The sequence below is a fragment of the Bos indicus genome, chromosome 7 (assembly GCF_029378745.1).
Source record: "Bos indicus isolate NIAB-ARS_2022 breed Sahiwal x Tharparkar chromosome 7, NIAB-ARS_B.indTharparkar_mat_pri_1.0, whole genome shotgun sequence".
Taxonomy (NCBI): domain Eukaryota; kingdom Metazoa; phylum Chordata; class Mammalia; order Artiodactyla; family Bovidae; genus Bos; species Bos indicus.
This window is the reverse complement of record NC_091766.1, coordinates 58,404,231-58,416,619: the sequence shown is the minus strand read 5'-3', so window position 1 is coordinate 58,416,619 and position 12,389 is coordinate 58,404,231.

Sequence of the window (12,389 nt, the reverse complement as noted above, 5' to 3'; positions counted from 1 at the left end):
TTTGAATTATTTTAGGACAACAAACAGAACTGGTCTCTGGATTAGAAAAAAAGATGAATAGGCTAATTCAAGAATTCACAATCTTTTACAAGGACAAGTTCCAAAGTGATTTCTTAGACATTATTCAATGTCTTCAAAGGTTAAAAAAAAAAAATAACAAGCAAGCTTGATTTCTGTATAATCAAGTATTCTGGAACTTGGGAAAGAGTACTTAAAGATCTACAGAAACAGTTATATTTCTAATAAAATTGAGTCTGCCTTCTCCATGAGGAGTTTTCATTTATGCCTTGGTCTAAGTTAAAAACTTCTCAGAATCCAGATGTAAAAAAACACTGGTAAAAATCCAAGTGGGAAAATTAATCATCATTATATGACTTAAGATTATATTCTAATTATTGACTATTAAATTTTTAAATAAGTAGTAGGACTTGATGGCCAATGTCAAAAATTGTATCCATAACAAAGAATAATCCAGCTAACAATATTACATTCTTATTGTATTTTGTTACAAGGGTAATTGCCAAGTTCTACATCCACTGGAATTCCTATCCAAATCTTGAGTCAGTCATATTTTTTTAATTCTAGAATCAATTTTTATTTAAAATTAGACTATAAATAATTTATTAAAGATAAAATTCTTTACTAGGTAATTAATCTACTAATAATATAATTTTTGCATGGTATTTAACCTCAGAGTTTCTTTTGAAAACCTGCCTAAATTTTGTAGTCAATAAATGTATAGTTTTAAGAGTTGTAGTTTAGTCCATCTTGATATACTCTAGTTATTCCTAGAACAAGTCATCAGTTTTATTGCAAAAGACTGCAATGTGTATTTTTGTAGGTATAATTTTATAGCCCCCAAATTCATTCTTTCTGATATATAATACTAATGATTTTATAGTATATTATTCAAGTATTATATAAAAATACTATACTCATCCTGAATACTTTTTAAAATAAATAATGTTACAATTCCTAGTTACCAGCCCACATTAAGAATTATTAAAATAAGTTATTAGTTATCATGTAGCCAATAAGAGTAAATTTTTATATAAGCTCTACTTTATTAATCTCTAAGGAGTCCCTTGGTCTGCAAAGAGATCCAACCTGTCAATCTTAAAGGAAATCAGTCCTGAATATTCACTGGAAGGACTGATGTTGAAACTGAAACTCCAATACTATGGCCACCTGATGCAAAGAACCGACCCATTGGAAAAGACCCTGATGCTGGGAAAGACTGAGGGCAGGAAGAGAAGGGGACGACAAAGGATGGGATGGTTGGATGGCATCACGGACTCAATGGACATGAGTTTGGATAAACTCCGGGAGTTGGTTTTGGACAGGGAGGCCTGGTGTGCTGCAGTTCATGGGGTCGCAAAGAGTTGGATATGACTGAGCAACTGAACCGACTAACTGAAAAACTTCTATCTGTATCTTATTGTTTTTAGTGTATTTTTAAAAATTGTTCATTTTTTTGACTGCACTGGGTCTTTATTGCTGAGTGGGCTTTTCTCCAGCTGTGGTGAGCGGGGACTACTCTGGTTGTGGTGTGTGGTCTCACTGCAGTGGCTTCTCTTGTTGCAGAGCACGGACTCTAGGGCACTTGAGCTTCAGTAGCTGTGGCACATGGGCTCGGTATTTATGGCTCTCGGGCTCCAGAACACAGGCTCAGTAGTTGTGGCACATGGCTGAGCTGCTCTGTGGCATGTGGGATCGTCCTGGACCAGGGATAAAACCCGTGTCTCCTGGATTGGCAAAAGGAGTCTTAACTGTTGAGCCACCAGGGAAGCCCAGTGTATTTTTATATAAAAAGTTTTACATATACATCTGATTGTATCTTTGGTTTAGTACACCTTTGGAGAGAAATGTCTTAAGAGTTTTAGGATTAGAATAGAAGGTAATCTGACTTGGTTTCCCGTAATATATTTTCACTTTGGTTATGACTAAGATTGATTAGTAATTATTAGTTATATACTATATACAGTTCTATCTACAATTAAAAACAAAATTTTCAGATACCATTAATTCAACATGTGTTTATTGTATATCTGTTGAATCACAGAAATTGGTGCCAGGCACTGAAAGAAATCAAGCGACAACATTTATAGAGAGTAGTTTTAATATCGGAGAAGGAAATGGCAACCCACTCCAGTACTCTTGTCTGGAAAATCCCATGGATGAAGGAGCCTAGTAGGTTACAGTTCATGAGGTCGCAAAGAGTCGGACAGGACTGAGCGACTTCACTTTCACTTTTCACTTTCATGCACTGGAGAAGGAAATGGCAACCCACTCCAGTGTTCTTGCCTGGAGAATCCCAGGGACAGAGGAGCCTGGTGGGCTGCCGTCTATGGGGTTGCACAGAGTTGGACGTGACTGAAGCGACTTAGCAGCAGCAGCAGTTTTAGTATACTACACTTCATGTTTTGTTTTTTTTTTTCCCCCAACACCACAGATTTTTATTCCCATTTTGTTGAGAAGGGAACATAAGTAGTTTATGCAGTTCTCCCAAATTCAGTAAGCTAGTGGTGGACGGGTTCTGACTTCAGATCCCACACCTTTCTCAAACATGCCACACTCCACATGAATACTCTGATATTTCTTAATCAGAGATGGAAATGGGGGCTATATAATTCATCTAATTCTCTTTCTACATTTTTATTCATGTTTCAAAGAAAAATCACTATAAAAACTCAAAACATTGAAGGGATCCTGTTTTTTATTGATTCATCTTAATTTTGAAAGAACTGGAAGAATAAAGCATTCTAAGGAACTGCCTAAACAAGGAGTTATTTATTAACAGGAAAAATGAAATGAGACAAAAGCCCTGAGATATGAAGGCATTGCCAATACACTAATGTTTTCTGAATCTATACATAGATATAAAGTTCTCAATGAAAGAATTATTCATCACTTTTCCATTTTGTTCTCCCATATCTCTTAATATCTGTCATTCATACTCTTGCCTGCCAGCTATTTATGTTGGAGCCAGGATGTTTCCCCGTCTTGTGGAGCCAGCAAATTTCTGTCTGGATGAAAGGAGCTTCTCTTTTTAGATTGTCATTTCTCGGACTACTTTTTTTGTGCTTTACTTCATTTAGGCTCAAGGGAAAACTGAAATAAATTCATTGTTTTACATATTAAGCCTACATTTCATGTCTGGGGTCCTTGAACCACTCAAATTATGATAACAATATTTCTAATTAGAGTGAAATGGTTGGTTTTTGAGCCTGTCTCTAACAGAGATAGTATTGATTGATTCAGAAACCCAGTCTTCTGAAGACACACACATTCTGTTAGAGTTTGACTTGTATATATTCTGCCTTGATGCATGAATTATGGTCACCTTTGTTTTAGCAAGAAATCTCTAATGTTACTCTTGCAAGTCTTGGCTTTCTAGGAGAGAGGGGCTTCTGTATATTATCTCTAAGTGGTGGTTATTTTTCAAAGCAAATAATTAAACTGGAACAGTAGTTCATTTAATAAGAAAAAGGTATAAAATTTTTAATTAAAGGATCAGATTCCAAAAGATAGCAGGCCCTAGGAGAATATGAGAGATTAATATAGGTTAGTGGTTCATTTTCATTTGAAGAAACAGAGTAAGAACAGGTAAGGGATACACAGGGCGTTTCAACTCTATTATGTTTTATTGCTTAAAATAGATGTCATTAAAATATGATTAAAAGTTCACATTTATAAAGTCTAGGTGGTACATTCACAGGCATGTGTTAAACTACCCTCTGCTTTTCTGTAGTTTTGAAGTTTTCATTGAAAAGGAAGGAAGGAAGGGAGGGAGGGAGGGAAGGAGGGTGAGAGAAACAAATAATTCACTATTGTTATATTTTTCTCTGGAAAAAAGCAAGAGAGAATTATTTTTATTCTAAATAATCAGAGTAAGATTGTTAAATAATGTAAAACCAATGAGATTAATTTGTAAATGAGCAAAAAAAAAAAAACCCAGGAAGAGTAACTGGAAAAACAACAAAATAAGTACCTTTTTTAAAACCTTGGAAAAATATTATGAACATTGTGGCTTCTAAAGAAGTTGGACAGGTTATAAGCTTTGTTTTTTTCTGTTTCATTCTTTAACTCCATTTATGTCTGGCCTTTACTTAGAGATTTTCATTGAGGAGATTAAGTTACACCTGTGAATTTACAACAAGGAAATTAGAGCATTGGAGCATTCAACAATCTGTCTTATTGTCTTAGTCAGCAACTACTTCAACATTTGTCTCCTTCCCACTTAAGGCAAAAGAAACTTCTGTAATTGGGAATGACTTTCAAACATTTGAGAACAGTGGTGTCAAAGAGAGATGCTTTGTGTATGAAATGGGGAAGGGAACCCGAACAACTCCACACTAGGAAGGTGATTATGTCTTGTCTTATTAACTAATCCTTTGGTGGAAAGGATTTGCCTCGAGGACACTTTATAAGTCCTCGTTTCACACCCTGATTGTAATGATTCTTTTTCTCACTCAGCTGTCCAACTGTTGAGATATTTTGCATGAAATGACAATTTGACTCTGATGAGGAGCCTAATTTCCTTTGTTGTTGGTGGTTTTATTTTTTTCCGTTTTTGATAATAAATCTTCATAATATAGAGGTAACAGCCTCATTCAATAATTCTCCATCAGCAATTTTCAACATGCTCAGTAAATATATTTTGATCTAAGATAACATCCTAGACATGCATTTAAAAAATCATAAGCTTTATAACTATAAAAGGCTAATACACTTATAGAGATTTTGAGATTTTAGGAAATACAGGAATGCTTGAAGGAAAAAACTAAAAATTACTCATAATCCTACAACTCATCCTCTATTAATATTTTAATATATTAGTATATATTCTTATAGTTTTCCCCTATACACGTAGATATTCATGAAAGAGCAGAAATTTTTTTCTGTGTACACAATTGGGATTATTAAAATGGCTTTAGCATTGTGCATATGTTTGAAAAATAACCTGTTTGTAGGTTTCTAATGAACACTTTAGTCACCAAATATTGAGCCAAAACTGCTAGTGGCCTGCCAGGAAAATTCTTAGGGTGTGATGGAGGTATGTTGAAAATATTAGTCATTTAAAAATATATATATGAAACATTATTATTGTGTCAATTTTCTCCATAAATCCCTGCAAAACTAAACTTGCAGGACGTGGTCAAGCTCATTATTACAAACTCTGTGTGATAAGTGAAAAGTGAAAGTGTTAGTTGCTCAGTCATGTCCGACTATTTGCGACCCCATGGACTGTAGCCCTCCAGGCCCCTCTGTCCATGGGATTCTTCAGGCGAGAACACTGGAGTGGGTTGCCATTCCCTTCTCCACGGGATCCCTTGACCCAGAGATTGAACTCAGGTTTCCTGCATTGCAAGCAGATTTCTTACTGTCTGAGTCACTATTAATGATATATCTAAATATACTCTGAAAAAATGGGGAACTAATTTTTATTGAGCAAATACTGTGTGTTGGGTAGAGTGCTGAGTATTTTGCAAAGATTGTCTCATTCATATATGACATTTATAGGGTGCAAATGAGGTATTTAAAGTCTGTACCCATAAAGTAGGAAAGAGATAATATAGGTTCAAATTCCTGCAGCTCAAGGAAGGAAAAGACAGAGGGTGGGTTTTGATCAGAGATATTTAAACTCATTGTTGAGTCAAAGTAAACTGCATTAAGTTCTCTGTTTTCTCCTTGTTCTGAGTATGGAGGCACAGCCTTAGTGACTATTAAAATTTTGTCTTCTGTTGGGTAGATTTTTGCTTTATAAGACTAGAGTGCATGACATATATGCACTACCATGTGTAAACCAGATAGCTAGTGGGAACCTGCTGTATAGCACAGGGAGCTCAGCTTCACGCTCTGTGATGACCTAGAGGGGTGGGATGAAGCTGGGGAGGGAGGCTCGAGACAGGATATAGGTATATTTATAGCTGGTTCAGTAGCATGTTGGGCACCTACTGACCTGGGGAGTTCATCTTTCAGTTACCTATCTTTTTGCCTTTTCATACTGTTCATGGGGTTCTCAAGGCAAGAACACCGAAGTGGCTTGCCATTCCCTTCTCCAGTGGACCACATTTTGTCAGAACTCTTCACCATGACCCATTTGTCTTGGGTGGCCCTACACGGCATGGTTCATAGTTTCATTGAGATAGACAAGGCTGTGGTCCATGAGATTAGACTGGTTAGTTTTCTATGATTGTGATTTCTGTCTGTCTGCCGTCTGATGCCCTCTCTCATTGCCTACTGACTTACTGGTATTTCTCCGACCTTGGATGTGGGCTATCTCCTCACAGCCCTGCTCCTGACCTTGGACCTGGAGTATCTCCTCTAGGCCTCTTGCTGCTCCAGCACCGCACAGCCACCACTTGCTTCCAGTGCCGCGGAACAACACCCAGTTGTGGATGTGACCAGTGATGGAAGCAAGATCCGATGCTGTAAAGAGCTATATTGCATAGGAACCTGGAATGTTAGGTCCATGAATCAAGGCAAATTGGACGTGGTCAAACAGGAGATGGCAAGAGTGAACATCGACATTTTAGGAATCAGCGAACTAAAACGGACTGGAATGGGTGAATTTAACTCAGATGACCATTATATCTACAACTGTGGGCAAGAATCCCTTAGAAGAAATGGAGTAGCCATCATAGTCAACAAAAGAGTCTGAAATGCAGTACTTGGATGCAATCTCAAAAACAACAGAATGATCTCTTGTTCATTTCCGAAGCAAACCATTCAATATCATGGTAATCCAAGTCTATGCCCTGACCAGTAATGCTGAAGAAGCTGAAATTGAACGGTTCTATGAAGACCTACAGGACCTTCTAGAACTAACACCCAAGAAAGATGTTCTTTTCATTATAGAGGACTGGAATGCAAAAGTAGGAAGTCAAGAAACACCTGGAATAACAGGCAAATTTGGTCTTGGAGTACAGAATGAAGCCGGGCAAAGGCTAATAAAGTTTTGCCAAGAGAACACACTGATCATGGCAAGCACCCTCTTCCAACAACACAAGAGAAGACTCTACACATGGACATTACCAGATGGTCAACACCGAAATCAGATTGATTATATTCTTTGTAGCCAAAGATGGAGAAGCTCTATGTAGTTAGCAAAATCAAGACAGGGAGCTGACTGTGGCTCAGATCATGAACTCCTTATTGCCAAATTCAGACTTAAATTAAAGAAAGTAGGGAAAACCACTAGACCATCCAGGTATGACTTAATCAAATCCCTTATGATTATACAGTGGAAGTGGGAAATACATTTAAGGTACTAGATCTGATAGACAGAGTGCTTGATGAACTATGGATGGAGGTTCGTGACATTGTACAGGAGACAGGGATCAAGACCATCTCCAAGAAAAAGAAATGCAAAAAAGCAAGATGGCTGTCTGAGGAGGCCTTAAAAATAGCTGTGAAAAGAAGAGAAGCAAAAATCAAAGGAGAAAAGGAAAGATATACCCATTTGAATGCAGAGTTCTAAAGAATAGCAAGGAGAGATAAGAAAGCCTTCCTCAGTGATCAGTGCAAAGAAATAGAAGAAAACAATAGAATGGGAAAGACTAGAGATCTCTTCAAGAAAATTAGAGATACCAAGGGAACATTTCATGCAAAGATGGGCTCAATAAAGGACAGAAATGGTATGGACCTAAGAGAAGCAGAAGATATTAAGAAGAGGTGGCAAGAATACACAGAAGAACTGTACAAAAAAGATCTTCATGACCCAGATGATCACGATGGTGTGATGATCACTCACCTAGAGCCAGACATCCTGGAATGTGAAGTCAAGTGGGCCTGAGGAAGCATCACTACGAACAAAGCTAGTGGAGGTGATAGAATATAAGTAGAGCTATTTCAAATCCTGAAAGATGATGCTGTGAAAGTGCTGCAGTCAATACACCAGCAAACTTGGAAAACTCACCAGTGGCCACAGGACTGGAAAAGGTCAGTTTTCATTCCAATCCCAAAGAAAGGCAATGCCAAAGAATGCTCAAACTACCACACAATTGTACTCATCTCACACGCTAGTAAAGTGATGCTTAAAATTCTCCAAGCCTGGCTTCAGCAATACGTGAACTGTGAACTTCCAGATGTTCAAGCTGGTTTTAGAAAAGGCAGAGGAACCAGAGATCAAATTGCCAACATCCACTGGGTCATCAAAAAAGCAAGAGAGTTCCAGAAAAACATCTACTTCTGCTTTATTGACTATGCCAAAGCCTTTGACTGTGTGGATCACAACAAACTGTGGAAAATTCTGAAAGAGATGGGAATACCAGGCCACCTGACCTGCCTCTTGAGAAACCTGTATGCAGGTCAAAGCAACAGTTAGAACTGGACATGGAACAACAGACTGGTTCCAAATAGGAAAAGGGATCCGTTAAGGTTGTATATTGTCACCCTGCTTATTTAACTTATATGCAGAGTACATCATGAGAAACGCTGGGTTGAATGAAGCACAAGCTGGAATCAAGATTGCCAAGAGAAATATCAATAACCTCAGATATGGAGATGACACCACCCTTATGATAGAAAGTAAAGAACTAAAGAGCTTCTTGATGAAAGTGAAAGAGGAGAGTGAAAAAGTTGGCTTAAAGCTCAACATTCAGAAAACTAAGATCATGCCATCTATCCCATCACTTCATGGCAAATAGATGGGGAAACAGTGGCAGACTTTATTTTTTGGGGCTCCAAAATCACTGCAAATGGTGACCACAGCCATGAAATTAAAAGATGTTTACTCCTTGGAAGGAAAGTTATGACCAACCTAGACAGCATATTAAAAAGCAAAGACATTACTTTGCCAACAAAGGTCCTTCTAGTCAAGGCTATGGTTTTTCCAGTAGTCATGTATGGATGTGAGAGATGGTCTATAAAGAACGCTGAGCACTGAAGAATTGATGCTTTTGAACTGTGGTGTTGGAGAAGACTCTTGAGACTCCCTGAGTCTGCAAGGAGATACAAGAAGTCCATCCTAAAGGAGATCAGTCCTGAGTGTTCATTGGAAGGACTGATATTGAAGCTGAAACTCCAAAACTTTGGCTCCCTGATGCGAAGAACTGACTCATTTGAAAAGACCCTGATGCTGGGAAAGATTGAAGGCAGGAGGAGAAAGGGACGACAGAGAATGAGATGGTTGGATGGCATCACCGACTCAATGGACATGAGTTTGGGTAAACTCCAGGAGTTGGTGATGGACAGGGAGACCTGGCGTGCTGCAGTCCATGGGGTCACAAAGAATTGAACAGGACTGAGCGACTGAACTGAAGTGAACTGATACCTGGTTCATTTTGTTGTTAGGCAGAAACTACCATAATGTTGTAGAGCAATTATACTCCATTAAAAAAATCTGATAACACCATTACAAGTTTAGCAAAAAAGAGAAAAATATGCATAACCTAGACACAATTGTTACAGTTTTTGTTTATCCCTTGTTAATAGTCAACATATTTAACAGTCATAAACATGACATATGACTACTTTTACATCCTGCTTCTTCACTTAACCTGCCATTGTTCACATTTTCCCATATTTGTTGAGAGTTTATGACTTTTTAAAATTGCAGTATAGTATATTTATGGTATTAGTTTCAGTTGTACAACATAGTGATTCAAAATTTTTATAGATTATACTTAATTGTGATTATTATAAAATATTGCCTATATTCCCCATGCTGTCCAATATATACTGAGCTGTGCTTAGTCACTCAGTCATGTTCGACTCTGTGATCCCCATGGACTGTAGCCCACCAGGCTCCTCTGTCCATGGAATTCTCCAGGCAAGAATATTGGAGTGGGTTGCCATGCCCACCTCCAGGGGATCTTCCTGACCCAGGGATCAAACCCAGGTTTCCTGCTTTGCAGGTGGATTTTTTTTACCATCTAAGCCACCAGGGAAGCCCAAGTATACTGGAGTGGGTAGCCTATCCCTTTTCCAGGGGAAATTCCCCACTCAGTAATCAAGCCGGGGTCCCCTGCATTGCAGGCAGATTCTTTACCAGCTGAGCCACCGGGGAAGCCAGTCCAACATATCCTCATAGTTTGTTTCATACATAACAGTTTGTATCTCTTAACCCCCATCCCTATCTTATCCCACCCCCATCTTCATAAAATGCTCCCTTCCCAAGACAAAACAAACAAAAAAGACTGCAGTGCAGTTTATTTCACATCAAAGATGTCCTGCTGCTGCTGCTAAGTCACTCAGTCGTGTCCGACTCTGTGGGACCCCAGAGACGACAGCCCACCAGGCTCCCCAGTCCCTGGGATTCTCCAGGCAAGAACACTGGAGTGGGTTGCCAGTTCCTTCTCCAATGCATGAAAGTGAAAAGTGAAAGGGAAGTCACTCAGTCGTGTCCGACTCTTAGCAACCCCATGGACTGCAGCCCACTAGACTTCTCCATCCATGGGATTTTCCAGGCAAGAGTACTGGAGTGGGGTGCCATTGCCTTCTCCGCAAAGATGTCCTAGGCAATGCTATATCTGGATTGCTCCGTGCATGCCATTGCTTACCATCCAGGAGTCTCTGCCTTCCGCTGATCTATAGGTAATAGAAGATGCCTCGGGAATACATTTCCCTGAAGTTATAATCAGATACCCTGTGGCTCACTTCACAGGTCATCTCAATGCAAACTGGCAAGTCATTTACTACAGTTACAGAAAATGCAAATCTGATCAGGTATGTGACAAGTGGAAAGCTCCATTTTGTTGCTTGGTTAGAGAAATAGCTTGCTGTTTTTATGTGGTTTGGGATAACTTTTTCAGCAGGAAGTGACTTAAGGTGGCCACAGACAGAATGGTTCTCTTATGTTTGTGACTGCCCTAAGTAATGTCTCCTCTACCTCTCTAGGGAGAGATGTGACAAAATCACCGTGTGTTCGTGGGGCTGTGTCCTTTGTTAGCTTGACACTGGTGGGATGTTTCTTTATGTGAATGTTTGTCCTGATTAAAGTCAACTTCTGCCCAGAAACAGTTGGATATTGTTTAGATATTATTAGAATAATTTTCTTTGTTAACATCTCACTTTTAGTCTTTCCTTTTATTCTCCCTTTGGATCCTTACATCAGAACTCTGTTGTGGGTGTTTTTTAAGAGCACAGGCTCTGAGTTAGCTGGTGAAGGATTTGAATTCTACCTTGAAGTGCTAGCTGTGATACTTTGGGCAAGAAACTTAACTTGTCCAGGCCTTGTTTTCTCCACCGGTCAAATGAAAATAATCACACGAAATTTATGGGGTTGTTATGAAGGTTAAGGCCATGCATGTGGAGTTCTCAGCACAATGTCTTACTCAAGGAATAAAGTCCTTAATAATCCTGTTAAGTGGGTGAGGCAAATACAAAGAAGAAAGACATCTAGAAGTTAAATAAGATGCTTGGCCAGAGGCCACATAGTTGCAGAACTGGAGTCAGATCAGCCATTCCCATTTCAGTCTTCATTTCAGGACTGCTTGGCTTTCTTAATTAAACACATATGTGTATATGCAGCTGTTGACTCTTAAAGGTGATGTTTCATCAACAAATGTAATTATGGAGCATGTACATTGCAACAGTCATAGTGGTGAGGCAATGTAACTGAGCATATCTACGCCCACACATGGGAAAATAGACAAGCCTGGTCTACCTTCAGAATGTGCTCCTCTCAAAGGAAACCTTGGACTCTTGGCACGTATTTTGCTTCCAGTTACCATTCTGTCATAGCTTGGGCACTTAAGAGCCTCAGCTTCTTCACTAGTAAAATAATGGCACTTGACTCACAGTGCCATTAAGATTAATCAAGACACAATGGAAATCCTTAGGACTGAACTTGTTACAGAATTCCTAATAAATGTTAGCTGGTATCTTTATTGTTGCTGCTGCTGATGGTGAAGGTGTCCCTGGTGTATATAGAAAGTCAGAGAGGGAAGACTTCAAGTCTTTCCTGGCTAGCCAATTAAAAAACTGGCTATCTTACTTTCTTCATAATTCTTGTGACTATCTGACCTAATCTTTCTTACTGTCAGTTTCCTGTGACTAGACTTGTGTTCCACCAGGGAGGGAACCCAGGACAATGCTGGACACATAGCAAGTTTCCTCCTAACAGTCAGAAGATGAATCGATGAAAGGAGGGATGAAAGCAATGGGAAAGGAGAGGAAGGTAACCTATAGGAGCAAAGAGGGAGGGAATGGCCTGTTTTATGGATATTTCACATGAATTTTTTTTTTATATACATTTCTTTTAAAAAATATTTATTTATATTTGGCTGTGCTGGGTCTTCACTGCTGTGTGCAGGCTTTCTCTAGCTGCAGTGCTCAGGTTTCACATTGCGGTGGCTTCTCTTTTTGCAGAGCACAGCCTCTAGGGTACGCAGCCTTCAGCAGTACAGTAGACAGGCTTAGTTGCCCCGCAGGATGTGGAATCT